A 19,900-nucleotide genomic window follows, 5' to 3' on the forward strand; every position below is an offset into this window, starting at 1 on the left:
ATTGAGATAATAATATGATTTCTGTTATGATTGTTATTGATATAGTCAATTATCCTAACTGTTTTCCTAACATTGAAACAACTCTGCATTCCTGGGATAAATCCAGCTTGGTCATATTATATTATCCTAGTGATAGCTTGTTCTAATTGCTTTGCTAAGATTTTATTTACGATTTTTGCATGCATATTCATTACAAAATTGGCCTATAATTTGCTTTCTCTGTCTTCCCTCTTCCTGGTTTAAGTATCAACACCATAATGATGTCATAGAAGGAGTTAGACAGAGTTCCATCTTCACCTATTTTTCCAAAAAGTTTATATAGAATTGGAACCAATTGTTCCTTAAATGCTTGATAGAATTCTATTGTGAATCAATCTATCCCTGCAGATTTTTTCTTAGGGAGTTGAATGATAGCTTGTTGAATTTCTTTTTCTGAGATAGGGTTATTTAAATATTTAATTTCCTCTTCATTTAACCTGAGCAACTTATATTTTCATAAATATTCATCCATTTCACCTAGATTATCAGATTTAGTAGCACACAGTTGAGCAAAATAATTCTTAATTATTATTTCAATTTCCTCCTCATTGGTGATGAGTTGACCTTTTTCATTTATGATACGAGCAATTTGGTTTTCTTCTTTCTTTTTTTAATCAAATTAACCAAAGGTTTACCAATTTTATTGTTTTTTCATAAAATGAACTCTTGGTTTTATTAATTAGTTCAATAGTTTTCTTGTTTTCAATTTTATTAATTTCTCCTTTAATTTTTAGAATTCCTAATTTGGTATTTAATTGGGGGTTTTGATATGTTCTTTCTGTATTTTTTTAGTTGCATGCTTAGTTCATTGATTTCCTCTTTATCTATTTTATTCATGTAAGCAGTTAAAGATATAATATATCTCCTAATAACTACCTTGGCTATATCCCATAAGTTTTGGAATGTTGTCTCATTATTGTCATTATCAAGGATGAAATCATTAATTCTCTCTATAATTTGTTTTTTGATCCACTCATTCTTTAAAATGTGGTTATTCGGTTTCCAATTAGTTCTGGGTCTATATCTCCCTGGCCCAATATTGCATATGACTTTTACTGCATTGTGATCTGAGAAAGATGTATTCACTATTTCTGCCTTTCTTCAGTTGATCATTAGGTTTTTATGTCCTAGTATATGGTGAATTTTTGTATAAGAGTCATGTACTGAAGGAAAAAAAGTATATTCCTTTCTATCCCCATTCAATTTCCTCCAAAGGTCTATCATGTTTAAGTTTTCTAATATTCTATTTAACTCCTTAACTTCATTCTTGTTTATTTTATGGTTTGATTTATCTAAATCTGAGAGAGGGTGGTTGAGATCTCCCACCAGTAGAATTTTCCTGTCTGTCTTCCTGTAGCTCACTTTAGCTTCTCCTCTAAGAATCTGGATGCTATACAACTAAGTACATACGTACATATTTAGTACCATTGTTTATGGTACCTTTTAAGAGGGTATAGTTTCTGTCCTTATTCCTGTAGTGAAATATATTTTAGCAGCTGTTTTGTCTGAGATAAGGATTGGTACTCCTGCCTTTTTCACTTCAGCTGAAGCCAAATATATTCTGCTCCAATCTTTTACCTTTACTCTCTGCTTCAAATGAATTTCTTGTAAGCAGGATATTGTAGTATTCTGGTTTTTAATCCAATCTGTTATTCACTTACATTTTATGGGAGAGTTCATCCCATTTACATTCAAAGTTATAATTGCTTATTCTTTATTGCCCTCCATGTTATCTTCCCTCTGTTTTTATTTCCCCCTTTTTTTAACTTTGTACTTATTCCCTAATATTTCACTTCTGAATACCACCTCCTTCAATGTGTTTCCCTACTTATATCCACCCCTTTTCCTATTTTTCCCATTTCCATTTGCCTTTATTCCTTCCCTTCCTTCATTTAGTTCTCCTTTTTATTCCCCCTCCCCATTTCCTCTTTTAATATTTGAAAGGTTAATAAATTTCTTAACTGAGTGTGGGCATATTAATCCTTCTTTGAGCCAAATGTGATCAGAGAAAGATTCAGGTAATTTCCACCTCCTCCCTTCTTCCCCTCTATTGCAATATGTCCTTTGTACCTCTTCATGTAATGTGATTTACCCCATTCATTGTTCTCCATCCGTCTCTTTACTGTCCCCCCCCCCCCTTTAAAGGAGATATTGTTTTTAAATCATTCTGAGTCACAGACAAGTCATGAATGTCCATTACTTCTGGTTAAGTATATTCTCTCTAATAGAGTTACAATTCTCAAGAATTGTGAGAATCTTAACATAGCCAGTTTCATCTTATTGGATAGCAATATTTTTTCCTTTCCCTTTTTTACCTTTTCATGTGTCTTGTGTCTCCTGTTTGAAGTCCACATTTTCTATTTTCCTATGGTCTTTTCATCAGGAAAAGTTGGAAGTCTCCTATTTCATTAAATGTCCATCTTTTCCCCTGGAAAAGAAGGCTCAGTTTTGCAGGATAATTCTTGGCTGCATTCCAAGCTCTCTAGCTCTTTGGAATATCCTATTCCAGGTCCTTTGATCCTTTAATGTTGTTTGCAGCCCAGCCCTGTGTAATCTTTACTGTGATTCCTTGGTGTCTAAATTTTTCTTTTTGACTGTTTGCAGGATTTTCTTTTTTGTCTGTTAATTCTAAAATTTGGCCACAACGTTCCTTGGTATTTTCATTTTGGGATCCCTTTCAGGAGGGGATCAATGTATTCTTTCAATAACTATTTTGCCCTCTGGTTCCATGATATCAGGTCAGTTTTCCTTCAAAGGGTCTTGAAATATTGAGTCCAGGCTTTTTTTTTTTATCTTCAATGTGTTCATGACACCTAATGATTCTTAAGTTATCTCTTCTGGATCTATTCTCCAGGTTAGTTGGTTTGCTGATTTTTTTTGACTTTTTAGTTTTGTTTAACAGATTCTTGTTGTCTTATGAAGTCATTAGTTTCCACAGATTCCATTCTTTTTTTAAGAGAAGAATTTTCTTCATTTACCTTTGGCAACTCCTTTTTCAATTGGTCAATTCTATTTTTGAAGAAGTTTTTTCATTTGCCTAGTTGTGGTTTTTGAGAGAATTAATTTCTTGTTGTGAGATGCTAATTTTCTCTTGTAAGGTGTTAATTTTCTTTTTGGGTTTCTTTTCCAAATTTTTCCAATTGTTTTTTAAACTTCTTCCTTATCTCTTCTAAAAAGACTTTCTGGGTTAGAAAACAATTCATATTCTCAGAAGTTCTAGCTCTCTCTCTGAGTTAGGGTCTTTGTCTTTGAGGTAGTTTTCAATGGACCCCCCCCCCCTTTTCACTCACCTTTTTTTTTATTTTCCTAGGATCTTGTGTTTGGGGAGGGGCTGGTTCACAGACCTTTGGTTTTGAAAACCCTATTTGCTGACTGGGTTTAGTAACTCCAAATGGGCCAGCCACTAGAGGGTACTAGAAGCTTTCTCTGGAGTGTCTGTAACCTTGATTTATTGCCCACTCCCTAGGCCTTGGGTAGGGAGGTGGGGAAACAGCAGCATCTGAATTATCCTTGAACAATGAGGACTGGGTCCTCAGGCTATGTAGTTAATCTTATTATTCACTCAGTACTGAGAGAGATCTGCTGTCTACACCTGAGCCTGGGGCAGGGGCTGGGAAGGTTGTTACTGTGTTTGTTATGGTAAGAGTCCCTCTCTCTCACAGGGATGGGGGGGATCAACTGGAAACATGTGGACTCTACTGAAAATATGGGGCCCAAAGCCCTGGTGTTCCAGGCTGGTAGAGCTGACAATATTATGCTGGAACTCTCCCTCCAACCTCACTGGAACTCTCTTGCTGCTTCTTCAGCTGTTCTGAGGTTAGTTTGGATCTCACCCCACTGTCTTTGTGCTGTCTCTCTTCTTTCTGTCCCTGGTTCACCCATATTCCCCTGAGACAGACCTTGTTTGTTGGTAGATGGTCTTCTCTTTTGTTCTTCTCTGGATTTTGTGGATTTGAATTCTGTTAAGAGGCTTGTTTCATATTAGTTCTTAGAGAAAGTCAGGAGACCTTAGCACAGTACCTGACTTCTCTGTGCCATCTTGGGCAGAAGGTCACTGACACTTTCAAGGTCAATCTATACCCATACCTCTCTCTCTCTCTTAGTATATACATATATATATATATGTATATATATATATATATATATATATATATATATATATATGTATATGTATATTTAAACTATCTTAAGAGAAATACAGTTCTCAAGAGTTACAATCATTGTCTTTCCATGTTATAATATAGATGTTATTGAGTAGTATTTTTCCCTTTTCTGTTTACCTTTGTACCAATCTCTAGAGTCTTATATTTGAAGGCTGAATTTTTTGTTCAGTTCTGGTCATTCTTAATCAGGTAATTTTGAAAGTTCTCTGATCCTTTAATGCTGAAGTTAATAAGTCTTGTGTAATCTTGATTGTGGTTCCCTGGTATTTAAATTAATTCTTTTTGGTTATTTGTAGTATTTTCTCCTTTAGCTAAGAATTTTGAAATTTGGCTATAATATTCTGGGATCTCTTTCTTAGATTAATCGATAGATTCTGCCAAGGTCTATTTTTATCTTCTTGTTCTAGGGTATGAGAGCAGTTTTCCATGATAATTTCCTGAGAGATATTTTTCAGGTTCTTTTTTTTTTTGTTCAAGGTCTTCAGCTACACCAATAATTCATAAATTACCTTTTCTGAATCTATTCTCTAGGTCATTTTTCCTGAGGTATTTTACATTTTCTTCTCTCTTTTTTCAGCCTTTTGGAGATTTTTTGATGGAAAGTTGGTATCTCATTGAGTTATTAGTTTCAATTTTGTACAATTTTAATTTTTTAGGCTTATATTTTCTTCAGTTAGTTTTTGTCTTCCCATAGAGGGAAGACAATTTCCAATTGGTTAATTTTACTTTTAAGTGATTTGTCTTCCTTTTCCAATTGGTTAATTTTTGCTTTTTGTTGAATTGCATTCCTCTTCTAATTGGTTAATTTTATTTTTGATGAATTACATTGTTTTCTGAATGGGTCACTTTTTTTGGTAAGGCAATGGGGTTAAGTGACTTGCCCAAAGTCATATAACCAGGTAATCATTAAAAATATGAGGCCAGATTTGGACTCAGGTCCTTCTAACTCCAGGGCAAGTGCTCTATCCCCTGAGCAACCTAGCTGTCCCTAATAGATTATTTTTTTATTATGTACAAATTTATTTCACACCTTCTTATCTAGAATTTTTTAAGAAAGATTTTATTTCTTTGGAGTTTTATAATTTTCCCCTAATCTTGCTTCCCTTCCCCCACCCCCCCAGAAGGCAATCTGTTAGTCTTTACATTATTTCCATGGTATACATTGATCTAAGTTGAATGTGATGAGAGAGAAATCATGTCTTTAACAAAGAAAAATAAAATGTAAGAGATAGCAAACTTACTTAATTTTACTAAATTAAAGGTAATAGTCTTTGATTTTTGTTCAAACTCTACAATTCTTTCTCTGGATGTAGATGGTATTCTCCATTGCAGATAGTCCAAAATTGTCCTTGATTGTTGCACTGATGGAATGAGCAAGTCTATCAAGGCTGAATCATTGCCCCCATGTTGCTGTTAGAGTGCACAATGTTTTTCTAGTTCTGCTCATCTCGTTCAGCATCAGTTCTTGCAAATCCTTCCAGGCTTCCCTCAATTTCCATTCTTCCTATTTCTAATAGAATAATAGCATTCCATGACATACATATGCCACAGTTTGTTAAGCCATTCCTCAATTGAAGGACATTCACTTAATTTCCAATTGTTTGCCACCACAAACAGGGCTTCTATGAATATTTTTGTATAAGTGATGTTTTTACCCTTTTTCTACATCTCTTCAGGGTGTAGACCCAGTAGGGGTATTGCTGGATCAAAGGGTATGGACATTTTTGTTGCCCTTTGGACATAATTCCAAATTACTCTCCAGAAAGGTTGGATGAGTTCACATCTCTACCAACAATGTATTAGTGTGCCAAATTTCCCACATTCCTTCCAATATTGATCATTGTTCTTTCTGGTCATATTGGTCAGTCTGAGAGGTGTGAGGTGGTACCTCAGAGATATTTTAGTTTGTATTTCTTTAATAATTAGTGACTTAGAGCAATTTTTCATATGACTAAGGAACATTTTGATTTCCTCATCTATGAATTGCCTTTGCATATCTTTTGACCATTTGTCAATTAGGGAATGGCTTTTTTTTTGAAAATATGACTCGGTGCTCTGTATATTTTAGAAATGAATACTTTGTCAGAAATACTAGTTGTAAAAATTGTTTCCCAATTTATTATATTTCTTTTGATCTTGGTTCTTTTGATCTTTGATCAGTGGTTTTGTCTATGCAAAAGCTTTTTAATTTAATGTAATCAAAATTATCTAATTTGTTTTTAATGATGTTCTCTATCTCTTCCGTGGTCATAAACTGCTTCCCTTTCCATAGATCTTACAGGTAAACTAGTCCTTCATCTTCTAGTTTGCTTATAATATTGTTTTTATGTCTAAATCCTCTATCCATTTTGATCTTATCTTAGTATAGGGTGTGAAGTATTGGTCTAATCTAAGTTTCTTCCATACCAACTTCTAATTTTCCCAACAGTTTTTATCAAAGAGAGAGTTAATATCCCAATAGCCAGATTCTTTGGGTTTATCAAACAGCAGATTACTATAATCATTTCCTGCTATTGCACCTAGCCTATGCCACTGATCTACCAATCTATTTCTTAGCCAATACCAGACAGTTTTGATGACTGATGCTTTACAATGTAATTTTAGATCTGGAAAGGCTAAGCCACTTTCTTTTGCACTTTTTTTCATTAAATCCCTGGAAATTCTTGACTTTTTATGTCTCCATATGAATTTATTTACAACTTTTTCTAACCCATTAAAGTAACTTTTTTGAATTTTGATTGATAGGACACTAAACAGGTAGTTTAGTTTTGGTATAATTGTCATTTTTTTTTTATTAGCTCTACCAATCCATGATGTTTGTTTGCCCAGTAATTTAAATCTGATTTTATTTCTGTGAGAAGTGTTTTGTAATTGTTTTCAAAAAGTTTTTGAGCCTGCCTTGGCAGATAGGCTCCCAGGTATTTTATGTTGTCTGAGGTTACTTTGAATGGGATTTCTAGTTCTAGTTCTTTCTGCTGTATCTTGCTAGTCGTATATAGAAATGTTGAGGATTTATGAAGATTTATTTTGTATCCTCCAACTTTACTAAAGTTGTTTATTATTTCCAGTAGTGTTTTAGATGATTTTTGGGGATTTTGTAGGTTTGCTATCATGTCATCTGCAAAGAGTGAGAGTTTTGTCTCTTCCTTCCCAATTCTAATTCCTTCAATTTCTTTTTCTTCAATTATCACTGAAGTTAACATTTCTAATACAATAGTGAATAGTAGTGGTGATAATAGGCATCCTTGTTTCACCCCTGATCTTATTGGGAATGCCTCCAGCCCATCCCTGTTGTATATAATGCTTGCTGATGGTTTCAGATAATGAACAATACATTTATTCCTCCCCTCTCTAGTATTTTTAGTAGGAATGAGTTCTGTATTTTGTGAAAAGCTTTTTCAGTATTTATTAATATAATCATATGATTTCTGATGGGTTTGTTATTGATATAATTAATTATACTAACAGTTTTCCTAGTATTGAACCAACCCTGCATTTCTGAGATAAATCTACTTGGCCATAATGTATTATCCTAGGTATAACTTGTTGTAATTGTTTGCTAAGAGTTTAAGATTTTTCATATATTTTTTCATTAAGGAGATAGGTCTATAATTTTCCTTCTCTTTCTTAACTCTTCCTGTTTTAGGTCTCAGCACCATATTGGTGTCATAGAAACAGTTACACAGTTTTCCCTCTTCACTAATTTTTCCAAAGGTTTTATATAGAATTGGAAACAATTGTTCCTTAAAGGTTTGATAGAATTCATTTGTGAATTCATCTGGCCCTGGAGATTTTTTCTTGGGGAGTTCAATAATGGCTTGTTGAATTTCTTTTTCTGAGATAGTGTTATTTAGGTATTCAATTTAGTCTTCATTTAACATGGGCAACTTATATTTTTGTAAATATTCATCCATTTCCCTCAGATTATCAAATTTATTGGCATAGAATTGGGCAAAATAATTCCATCTCTTTATTGCCCTCCATGCTATCTTCCTTCTGTTTGTATTTTTCCACTTTTTCCACTTTATTCATATTCCCCAGTATTTTGTTTCTGAATACCATCTTTAGTGTGTTTGTCCCCATATCCAACCCCCCCTCCTCTTTCTTTCCCCCTTTCCCTTTGTCCCTTCTTCTTTCCCTTCATTCTGTTAGTTCCACTTTTTCTCCCTTCTCCCTTTTTTCATTTTATTACTTGAAAGGTAAGATGTTACTTAACTTAACTGAGTGTATGTATATTAAATTTTAACCAAATCTGATGAGAGTAAGATTCAGGTGATTCTCACTTTTTCTCTTCTTCCCTTCTATTGCAATAGGTTCTTTGTACCTCTTAATGTAATGAGATTTACCCCATTCAATCTCCTCCATCCTCCTGTCTCTTTATTGTCCCCCTTTTTAAGGAGGTATTGTTTTTAAACCATTCTAATGGAGTCACAGATAAGTCATGAGTGTTCCTCACTTTGGGCTAAGTATATTTTCTCTAATATGGTTGCAGTTATGGAGATTTATTAAGAGTCTTTCTCCCAGGTGGGAATATAGTCAATTCCATCTTACTGGATTGCAGTTTTTTTTAACCTTTTTTACCCTTTTCTCTTTTTTAGAAAGATTTTATTTATTTTGAGTTTTATAATTTCCCTTGCATTCTTGATTCCCTCGCCCCCAGCCCTGACAAAAGGCATTCTGTTAGTCTTTACATTTTTTCCATGGTATTCATTGATCTAAGTTGAATGTGATGAGAGAGAAATCATATACTTGAGGAAGAAACATAAAGTGTAAGAGATATAAAACTTACATGATAAGATAATATTTTTTCCCCCTAAATTGAAGGCAATAGTCTTTGGTCTTTGTTCAAACTCCACAATTCTTTCCCTAGATACAGATGGTATTCTCCATTGCAGATATTCCAAAATTGTCCCTTGCTGTTGCACTGATGGAATGAGCAAGTCCATCAAGTTTAATCATTACCCCCATGTTGCTGTTAGGTGTACAATGTTTTTCTGGTTCTGCTCATCTTGCTCAGCATCAATTCTTGCAAATCCTTCCAGGCTTCCTTCAATTCCCATCCCTCCTGGTTTCTAATAGAACAATAGTTTTCCATGACATACATATACCAGTTTTCTAAGCCATTCCCCAGTTGAAGGATATTCACTTGATTTCCAATTCTTTGCCATCATAAACAGGGCTGATATGAATATTTCTGTACAAGTGATATTTTTATCCTTTTTTATAATCTCTTCATGGTATAGATCCAGTAAAAGTACTGCTGGATCAAAAGGCATGCACATTTTTGTTGACTTTTGGACATAATTCCCAATTGCTCTCCAAAAATATTGGCTGAGTTCACATCTCCACCAACAATGTATTAGTGGGCCAAATTTCCCATATTCCCTTCCAACATTGATCATTGTCCTTTCTGGTCATATTGGCCAGTCTGAGAGGTGTGAGATAGTATTTTTTTTACCTTTTCTTGTGTCTCTTGAGTCTCCTGTTTGACATCCAAATTTTCTATTCTGGTCTTTCATCAGGAACTGTTGGAAGTCTGCTATTTCATTAAATGTCCATCTTTTCCCCTGAAAGGGAAGGCTCAGTTTTGCATTATAGTGAATTCTTGGCTGCATTCTAAGATCCCTTGCATTTTGGAATATTGCATTCCAGGTCCTTCAATCCCTTAATGTTGATGCAGCCAGGTCCTTTGTATTCCTGACTGTGGTTCCTTGATATCTAAATTGTATCTTTTTGACTGCTTGGAAGAATTTCTCTTTATCTTATAGTTCTAGAATTTGGCCACAATATTCTTTGGCATTTTCATTTTGGGATCCCTTTCTGGAGGGGATTTTGCTCTCTGGTTCTATGATGTCAGGACAATTTTCCATCACTAAATACCATAATATTAATTCAAGACTTTTTTTTTCTCTTAAATAATTTCAGGAAGACCAATGATTCTTAAGTTGTCTCTCCTATTTCTATTCTCAAGGACCATGGTTTTTTCAATAAGTTATTTTATATTATCTTTTTTTTTTCAATTTTTTGGTTTTGTTTAACAGATTCTTGATGTCTCATGAAGTCATTACTTTGCATAAACTCTATTCTTTTTTTAAGAGAAGAATTTTCTTAATTTACCATTTGCAAATCCTTTTACAATTGGTCAATTCTACTTTTGAAAGAGTTTTCCATTTAACCGATTGAGGTTTTGAGAGAATTATTTTCTTTTTGAATTTGTCCAATTGTATTTTTCAAGGATTTATTTTCCTGTTGCAAGGTATTACTTTTCTCTCCCAAATTTTCCAATTGATTTTTATCCTTCTTCCCGATTTTTTTCAAGGAAATCTTTCTGGGATGGAGACCAAATCATTTTCTCCTCAGAGGTTCTATATCTCTTTGAGTTATGGTCTTTATCTTCTAGGTATTTTTCTATGGCCCCCCCTTTCTGCTGGCCATTCTTCATTTTCCTAAGATCTTTTGTGTGTGGAATAGGCTGGTTCATAGAAGTTTGGTGTTGGGATGACTACAGTCTTTGCTCACTGGGTCTAGTAGCTCCAACTGGGCTGTGACCTTGATTTGAGGCCCTTTTCCTTGTTCTGGAGAGGGTTGGTGGCACTGCTATATGCTTTTTTCCTTGAACAATGTGAGCTATGCCCTGGGGCAAGGAAATTTCTCCCCCTATTCAGCTAAGGGAGCTCTGCTGCCCATGTCAGAACCTAGGGTGGGGGTGGGGGATGTTATTGTGTTTGTTCTGGGAAGAGGACTCTGCTGAAGTAAAAGTATGGAGTCTGAGGTTCTCCATACCAGAGGAGTCCAGGTGATTGATGTCTGCAACTCTCCTCACTGGAACTCATCCTCCAGTCCTGCTAGAGCACCCCAGACCATCAGTCCCACAGCCTCTGAGCCCCAGTCAATTCTTGGACCTCAGCTCTCACAGTCAGTACCTCTGTGGCTGATCCTGGGTTAGTCTGGCTATCACCCTACCTGGATGGCTCTCTGCTCTCTGCCTCCAGCTCACCCACAATTCCTGAAGACAAACCTTGAGGTAGATACTCTTCTCCTAGCTTCTTTTTATGGGTTTTATTGATTGAACTTCTGTTAAGAAATTGTTAAGAGGTTTGTTTCATTTTATATATGAGGGAAGATCAGGAGACCTTAGCACAATGCATGTCTTCTCTCTGGCATCTTGGCCAGAAGTCTCAACAATATTGTTTTAAGAACAACTTTGAGTGAATAATTTATTTTGCCTGTTATATATGTGTATCATCTCTCTATCATCTATGTCTATCTATTCATAGTAACTGTAAAAGACATATGAAGAAAGATGCTATCTACATCCAGGGAAAGAACTAATAAATAGAAGTATGAATGGAATTATATGTGTGGGATTTTGTGTATGTGTGTATGAGTGTGTGTGTGTGTGTGTGTGTGTGTGTGTGTGTGTGTGTATGTGTGTATGCACTATGCCCAATGGTAACCATCTGTAGAGTGGGAGGAGGCAAAGGAAAAAAAAAGAAATTTACATGCCAATTTTGTTATATATTTGAAAGAAATAAGCAAATTGTGCATAGTATATTAGCAGTTTTGTATACAATTATATATTTGTTGTACCATTAAGTATCCCCCTAGTTCCTTCTCCACTGCAAAAGGTTTTTCTTGAAGCTCTCTTTTATATGACAGGACAGCTAGGTGATTAAATGGATAGAGCATGGGTCTTGAAGCCAAGAGGATGGGAGTTTGAATCCAGTCTTAGATACTTGACACTTACTGCATCAAAAGACATCAGCCATATCACTTTACCATTCCTACCTCTAAGTCCTGTGGTAACAGCAAGTGATGAAGCCAAAGGTGTAGATACATTGAGATTTGTAGTCATAACTCTGCATACAAGTGACCAAGGCCATAGAGCAGTAGAAGTATTCGGCAGCCCCCTGGGTGTCTGAGTAGTCCTTTTAAGTACAGCTATACTCATCTCCTGAGGTAAGGGAAAGGCTAGAAAAGGTGCCCTAAAATTTGTTTTCTCCCTTCTCCTGGCCAGATTATTGTGGCAGGCAAAGATCCCACTATGTGTTCTAGACACAAAAAAAATCTAAAAAAACTTTCTCAAAAATATTCCATTCACCATCAGTGCATGAGATGTGCAGGCATTCATAGACAATACAAGACCCAATGGAACTGAAAGATGAACAGCTCTTGTTTCAAGAGAACTCAGCAGGTATCATATCCAAATAGCAGCCCTGAGTGAAAACAAGGCTGGTAAATGAAGACCAGCTTACTGAAGTCAGAGGTGAATACCTGTTTTTCTGGAATGGCTGCAATGAAGGAAAGTGCCATGAATCTGAGAGTAGGTTTTACAATCAAAATTAATTTAGTTTACAAGCTTGAATGCCTGCCCAAAGGAGTGAATGACAGACACATGACAGTGAGATTGCTACTACTAGGAAAATGCCTTGATACCATCATCAGTGCCTATTCTCCCATCATGATAAATCCTGATGAAGTCAAAGAAAAATTTATAAAGACCTGGAGAGGTACTAAAAGAGGGTAAGTATATAATTATGGGTGACTTTAATGCTAGTAGTGACTCAGATTGCTACTTTGGCAGGGAGTCCTTGGAAGGAATGAAGTTGGAAACACCAACAGCACCCAGTAGGTCACCTACTACTGAAGGATTGGGTTCTTATGACTTCATCTCAAACACTGTCTTCTATTTACCTTGATGCAACAAAACTTCCCAATGCACCTTTACAGCAAACATTGACATCTTATAGACTGTGAGTAAGGAGAAGAAACAGACAGGATGTGAGAATGACAAAAGCAATGTGTGGTACAGAGTGCTGGCCTGATCACAGACTCAACCTATTTAAGTTAAATATTCATATTTGGCCAAAGTGCTAGCCCCAAGGCAAAATGCCCACTAGAAGAATTAATGTCAAGAGATTAGTGTCCCTCTGAGTTGGAAGAGTTTGTTGCTAACTTGGAAGGAAAACTGAGTCAACACACAGTTGGCCACAGTGGAGCAGAAAAAGAGTGGGCAGTTTTCAGAGACTGGGTATACAGCATTGCATTTGTCCATCTGGGTCACAAACATCAAGACTGGTTTGATGAAAATGATGGGGGGATATAGAAATTGCTAAATGAAAAATGAGAACTCCACAGGGTTTACCAGCAGGATAGTATATCCATTTCTAGGAAGGGAGTATTTAATTCCATCAACAGTACAGTACAAGTGAAGCTCAGAGAGATACAAGACTCTTGGCTCAGTAAGAAGGCAGATAAAATAAAGTTTTATGCAGAGAGTAATAAACCAAGGTTCTTTTATGATGCTCTGAAGATTATTTATGGGTTTAAAAACCTAGGATGCATCTCAACTACTCAGTGCTGTTGGATCCACATTGATTAACAATAGGGACATAATCCTAGAGAGATGCTTTGAAATTACATAGTATTCTTAACAGACCATCAGCAATCAATGCAGAAACCATTTACTATTTACCTCAAGTTGAAATCAATCCCTAGATGAAGTTTCAATTGAAGAAGAGGTTTTGAGCCATTAGGCTTCTTTCAAGTGTCAAAGCACCTGGTATTCTACTCCACCTGAGATCTACAAGGTGGGGGAGGGGGAGGTTCATTGCTTATCCAAAAGCTATCATAAATTTTCCAAGTTAAATGACATGAAGAGGCTATCTCCCAAGAATTCAAGGATGCCTCCATCATCCACGTCTATAAAGGTAAAGAAGTCCAATTGTCCTTCAACAATCACAGGGGTATTTCTCCATTGCTAATAAGATTTTTGGCAGAGTCCTCAATAGGCTGATCCTTCACCTCCCTGAGATTCAATGTGGTTTACAAAATGATCAAGGTGGGGGTGGGGCTAGCCCTGGAGTAAGGAGGACCTGAGTTCAAATCTGATCTCAGATATTTAATTACCTAGCTGTGTGACTTTGGGCAAGTCACTTAACCCCATTGCCTTGTAAAAAGCAAGAAACAAAACAAAACAAAAAGGATCAAGGGAGATTTGATATGGTGTTTGCTGCCTTAAAACTCTAACAAAAATGCCCAGAACAGAACAGAGGTCTGCATACAATATCTGTAGATAAGGACTTTGATACTGTCAATCCTGAGGGTTTATGGAAAATTTTGTCAAAATTTGTTAGAGAACTTCAGTTTCATGACAGCATACTTTCCTGGATTCTGGATAGTGGACAATGCTCTCCATATTTCCTGGTAACCAATGGAGTAAAACAAAGGTGTGTCCTTGTGCCCATGCTTTCTAGCATGATATTTTGAATCATATTATCAAATACCCTCACTGAGGATGAGCAGGGCATCAATGTCAGTTTCCACACTGCTAGTAAATTCTTAAACTTGAAAAGGGTATAAGCCAAGACCAAAGTGGAGGGAGTACTGGTGCATGATCTCCTGTTTGCAGATGACTATGCTGTCAATGCAGCCTCTGAAACTGAGATGCAACAAAGTATGGATCCATTCTCTGCTGCTTAAGCTAATTTTGGTCTAACAATTAGCACCAAAGGTTCTCCCATCAACCAACACCACACCATCCAAACGTGAAACCATTGATGATAGCAAATGGAGAAGTTTTGAGTACTGTGGATAAGTTCACTTATCTTGGCAATGTTCTTTCCAGGGATGTGCACATTAATAATGAGGTTGACACACACATTGCCAGAGCTAGCTTAGTATTTGGCAGGCTCCAAAAGAAAGTATAAGAGAAGAAGTACTAGTTTTGACTACCAAAATGAAGTTCTACAGAGCCATTGCACTTACCTCATTGCAGTGAAATCTGGACAAGAAAACTGAGTCACTCTCATTTGAATTGTCTAAGATCACCTGACAGGGGAAGATACCAGACAATGATGTCCTTTCTTGAGTTAATCTGCATAGCATTTCAATATGACTACAGAGAGAGCAACTATGATGAGGATGGGTCTGGACATGATTTTAGAATGTCAGAATTACATTTGCCAAAAAGACTATATTTTATGGAGTAATTACTCAGGGTAAGCACTCACAAGGGGGCTAGAAGAAGTTATACTGTGATACCCTGAAACTCTCACTTAAGAACTTTAGAATTGATTGTACAGCATGGGGGACACTAGAAAATATTTTTGTGCTTCTTTTATTAAACTTTTAATTCTCTTTTCATAATTTTCTTGTATCATACTCATTTCTTTTCCCAAGTTTTCCTTTACAATTTTTATCTTTTTCTTTAACTCTTCCAGGAGTTCTTACTGATCTTGGATATAATTAGCATTTCTTCTCTGAGACTTTGCTTGTAGACTTTTCCAGTTACTTATAAGATTGTTTCAGTCTTTCCTGCAACCTTAATAGACAGTTATGGTCCTTATTTTGTTGTTTGCTCATTTAGTCTATTTTTTCTTTTTTTAATGGGGTAATGGGGTTTAGTGACTTGCCTAAGTTCATATGGCTAGTAAGAATCAAATGTCTGGGGCTAGATTTGAACTTAGATCCTCTTTGCTCCAGGGCCAGTGTTCTATCCACTGCACTACCTACATATCCCCTACCTATTTCTAGATTTTGATCTTTATGTTAAAGTTGGGCTCTGTTCACTTGGGAGTGGGTGGTACTTTTCCAGTCTTCAATCGTTTTCATGCTGCTGTTTAAAGAGCTAATTCTGGTAGTGTGAAAGTTTTTGGTGCTTCCAAGGTGTTGTTATCCTTGGAAAGATGTGGTACTGCTCTCCTGATCTACACTTTGTTCTTGACCAGGAAGGGCCCCAGTTCCCCTACAGCTGCAAGAGCTTTTACTGCTTTTCTTGTCCTAGAACTGTGAGGTATCTTGCTCTCCTACAGATATAAATGCTAGTGTTGTTCATTGTTTTGGAAATGTAATGAAGAACTACTTATAAGTAATAGAGTTGTCATATGATACCATCTGCATTTAATGCCAGCAAAGATAGCCCTGAAATCTCTTTCTTAAACCCTCTTATTACTACTACCTTTGGGATTCTCAAGTGATTGCTCTTGCAGTCACTGCCATAGATGCCTCCTAGGACCACTGTTTGTGTTGCCACATTTTGGATGGATCTCCCCTCTAATGTCAAAGAACTTTACTGGAGAGGTCACAAATTGTCCAAAACAAGAAAAACATCTCACTCTGACGTTATATTGATTCTACTACTCCAAAATTTAATTTGACGAGTTATTTTAATATTGTTTGAAGGAGAATATTGGGACAGTCCAGCTGAGTTGCTGCCTACATGGCACTGTCTTGGTTCTGCCATGCTATAGACTTTCTACGTGAAACTTGGCAGATATTTTCAATTCTCAGAATTTTAACTTCCTTATCTAGTATAAGACTAGATAATCTCTAAAAACCCTTCTAGCCTTTTCATTTCAGAACATCTCTTATGTCCAAAATATATTTATCTCTGTTTCGTCCTCTCTTTTATTATATGGTCTCTTTTGGGTATCTCATGTATTCACATTGATCATCTCTAAATTGATGATTCTAAAATACACATGTTCAGCTTTAATTTGTCTCTTAACTCTAGTTCCATGTTTCCAGCCTTGAACATCTCAAATTCAGAAGGTCTGAAACAGAAATTATCTTCTACCCCTCTAAATTCAATGCAAACTTCTGCCTAATATGTCTTCCCATGGTTTTTAAAGATTAATATCATCCTTGAGTCTTCACATTCTTCCCTATTGAGTATATGGTTACAACTACCCTCACATTAATCTTTTTCTCTCTATTCATGTAGCTATTGCCCTAGTTTAGAGTCATTTCAATTTCTCTTAGACTATTAAAATATTTTTTTCATTAGTACCATTGCCTATAATTTGCATTATTTATCCTTGATACAGTTTCCAAAATAAATTTCCAGAGGCAGAAATTAAAATATCTTACTCCCTTATAAAAACATTCAAGTGTCTACTATAAAATAGACATCTTATTTAAAGTCTTCCACTATTTCACTCAACCTACCTTTCCAGGCTTATTTTATGTTACTCTTACCTGTGAAATTTACTTTTCCAGACAAAATGTTTTCCAAATTCAATATACAGTCTCTCACCTGTGTACATCCTGTGGGAATGGAAAGCATTCCTTTCCTTGCCTTCAAGAAACCCCATCCTCTGAGTCACAGCTCCATGTGAGCCTCCTAAAGGCTTTGTTTCTCCATTATTGTTATTAGTTTTTGTCATCTCAGATTTCCCCAGGTAACTTGCACCACTCCTGTTCTTTTTCCCTTACTACTTTCTACTTTGCATAGTGTCCTGCCAGGGATGTCTAAGCTTCCTAAAGGCAAGAATTGTTTTTTTTTTTTTTGGAATTTGCAGTGCCTAGAATAATGTCTGCTACAATTGTATTCATTCATTCATTAAATGCCTACTGAATAGAACTGATTTTGTTTCTGTAAGAAAACAACTGAATGGGTGAAGGAGATAGATGATAACAAAAAATGTTGGAAATAGACTTTTTTTTAATAGTATAGCCAGCAAGGTTCATTTGCTATTCTGCTCGATACAATGATCTAAGACTATTTCAAAGGATTTATCCATCTTTAGAAAAATAACTGGAGCCTGAATTCATTTGCATAATTTTCCATCTTTTTGCAAAATACTTAATATGAAAATTTGTTTAGCATTATTTCACATGTAAAATTGATATTACATTTCTTGATTTCTTGTCAAGGTAATAGGTGATAGGTGAGAGGGAGGGGTGGGGAGAATTTAAAAGTCAAAAAAGACATTGAAATAAATAAATAATACACACACACACACAAACATATATATATCAAAAGAGGTAACATAGCTCTTATAACTAGATGGCATTTCTAAACAAAGGCACATTTAAAAATCAAACTAAAACAACAATTAAAAAATTTCTAATTAAAAAAAAAGCCAAGTACTTTACTTACTAACCTTTAGTTTCATTGATATATCTGATTTAAATGTAATATTTCTTGGATAACCAAATTTTCTTTGTTTCCTAGAGGTTACATCATGATAATCATCATCATCATCATTTCTAAATTGATGATTCTAAAATACACATGTTCAGCTTTAATTTGTCTCTTAACTCTAGTTCCATGTTTCCAACCTCGAACATCTCAAATTCAGAAGGTCTGAAACAGAAATTATCTTCTACCCCTCTAAAACTGAATTCAATGCAAACTTCTGGACATAATCAAAAATTGTGTGATGTGATGTGGAATAGCATGATATATTTCACTCCTCACAGAAGTTGTGTTGATATCTAGTTCTCTATAGGTTGACTTATCGACTCCATCCTGTACTCAGTCCGGCAATTCTAGGTTCCTAGAGAGAGGGACCACTATCACACTTTTAGACACAAAGTCTCCCGAGGTTTTGGGATATATGCTATTTCTATTTAACAGCTTAGTTCTTGTTCATCTGTCAATGGGCATAGTTGTGTGATACTTATATAAGCAGACACTCATAACAATGAAGAATTTATATCTTAAGTAATTTATTTAAAATATGACAAAAGAAAAATGACATCATTTATGTTTATATATATACTAAAGTAAATGCAAAAATAATAAAATACTTCACAATCTACATATAGACCTGTCATCCATTTCTCACCAATGTAAAGAAGAATTGGAAACATTTTGAGGGCAGAAAATTTTGTGCTTGGGGTAATTCACAAATCTGAATTTTAGGCATGTTTGTCTATTGAAAAGACATCTACATTACATTAAACTCCTCTATTTAGTGCTTTCTGTTGATTCTTTCTATTCTCCAGGTGAATAAATCTTTCTTTTTCTTCTTTTTTGACAAGGTAATGGTGTTAAGTAACTTGCCCAAGGTCACTCAGCTAAGTAAGTATTAATTGTCCAAGTCTGGATTTGAACTCAGCTCCTCCTGACTCCATGGCTGGTGATCTATCTGCTCTATCACCTACCTGTCCTTGGATAAATATTTACCTGAACAGACCATTTACCAGCTCTTTCAAGCTACAATTAGTCTTAAAAGGTATTACCTCTTAATTGGAATAGCAGCAGTATCTTTTAAACCAGAGAACTGAAAAAACTCATCAGACTGGATATCTCTGAGATATACAGAACAAAGACAAGTTAGTTTTCCACTCAACTGAATGCTGTGTTATTCAGTTGGAATAGAGCTCAAAGCAACATAACATGAGTAGACTTTTAAAATTAGATAAGCAAACTTGGCTAGTTTTCCAGGTATATAAAACAATTGTTCAGTTCCCTCCACTTTTCTTTGACAAACCAAGGAAGGCAGGAGAAAGAAACAAGCACCTCTAAGACATTTTCTCTTTGATCATCTCTAGACAATTCTGAAGGGCGATGTTAAAGCTCTTGGCAAAAAAAGAAGTCCACTCTCATTTCTACCATTCAGAAATCACTTAGATAAAGCCTTCTGTGAGCTGACTGCTTCTACTTGCCTTAGGTATGATGAAATACCATCTTAGTCACCCTGTTGTGTCTTCTCCTCAAGGTCTTATGTTAAAGTCCACTCTCTGGCTCAGTGATTTCAGTCACTGACTGTTAATAACCCACCTTTCACTTAAAAGCTGACAGCTCTCTATAATTTCCATATGAAACTGATCAAACATTCTCTTTAAATTTTTATATTACTTTTTTGTTTTTTGTTTGTTTTTCATCAGCTATTCTAGGTAGCACATTGGATAGAGTGCTGAGTTTGGAGTCAGGGAGAACTGAGTTCAAAATGAACTTCAAACACTAG

Source organism: Macrotis lagotis, chromosome 1 (assembly GCF_037893015.1).
Source record: "Macrotis lagotis isolate mMagLag1 chromosome 1, bilby.v1.9.chrom.fasta, whole genome shotgun sequence".
NCBI classification, from domain to species: domain Eukaryota; kingdom Metazoa; phylum Chordata; class Mammalia; order Peramelemorphia; family Peramelidae; genus Macrotis; species Macrotis lagotis.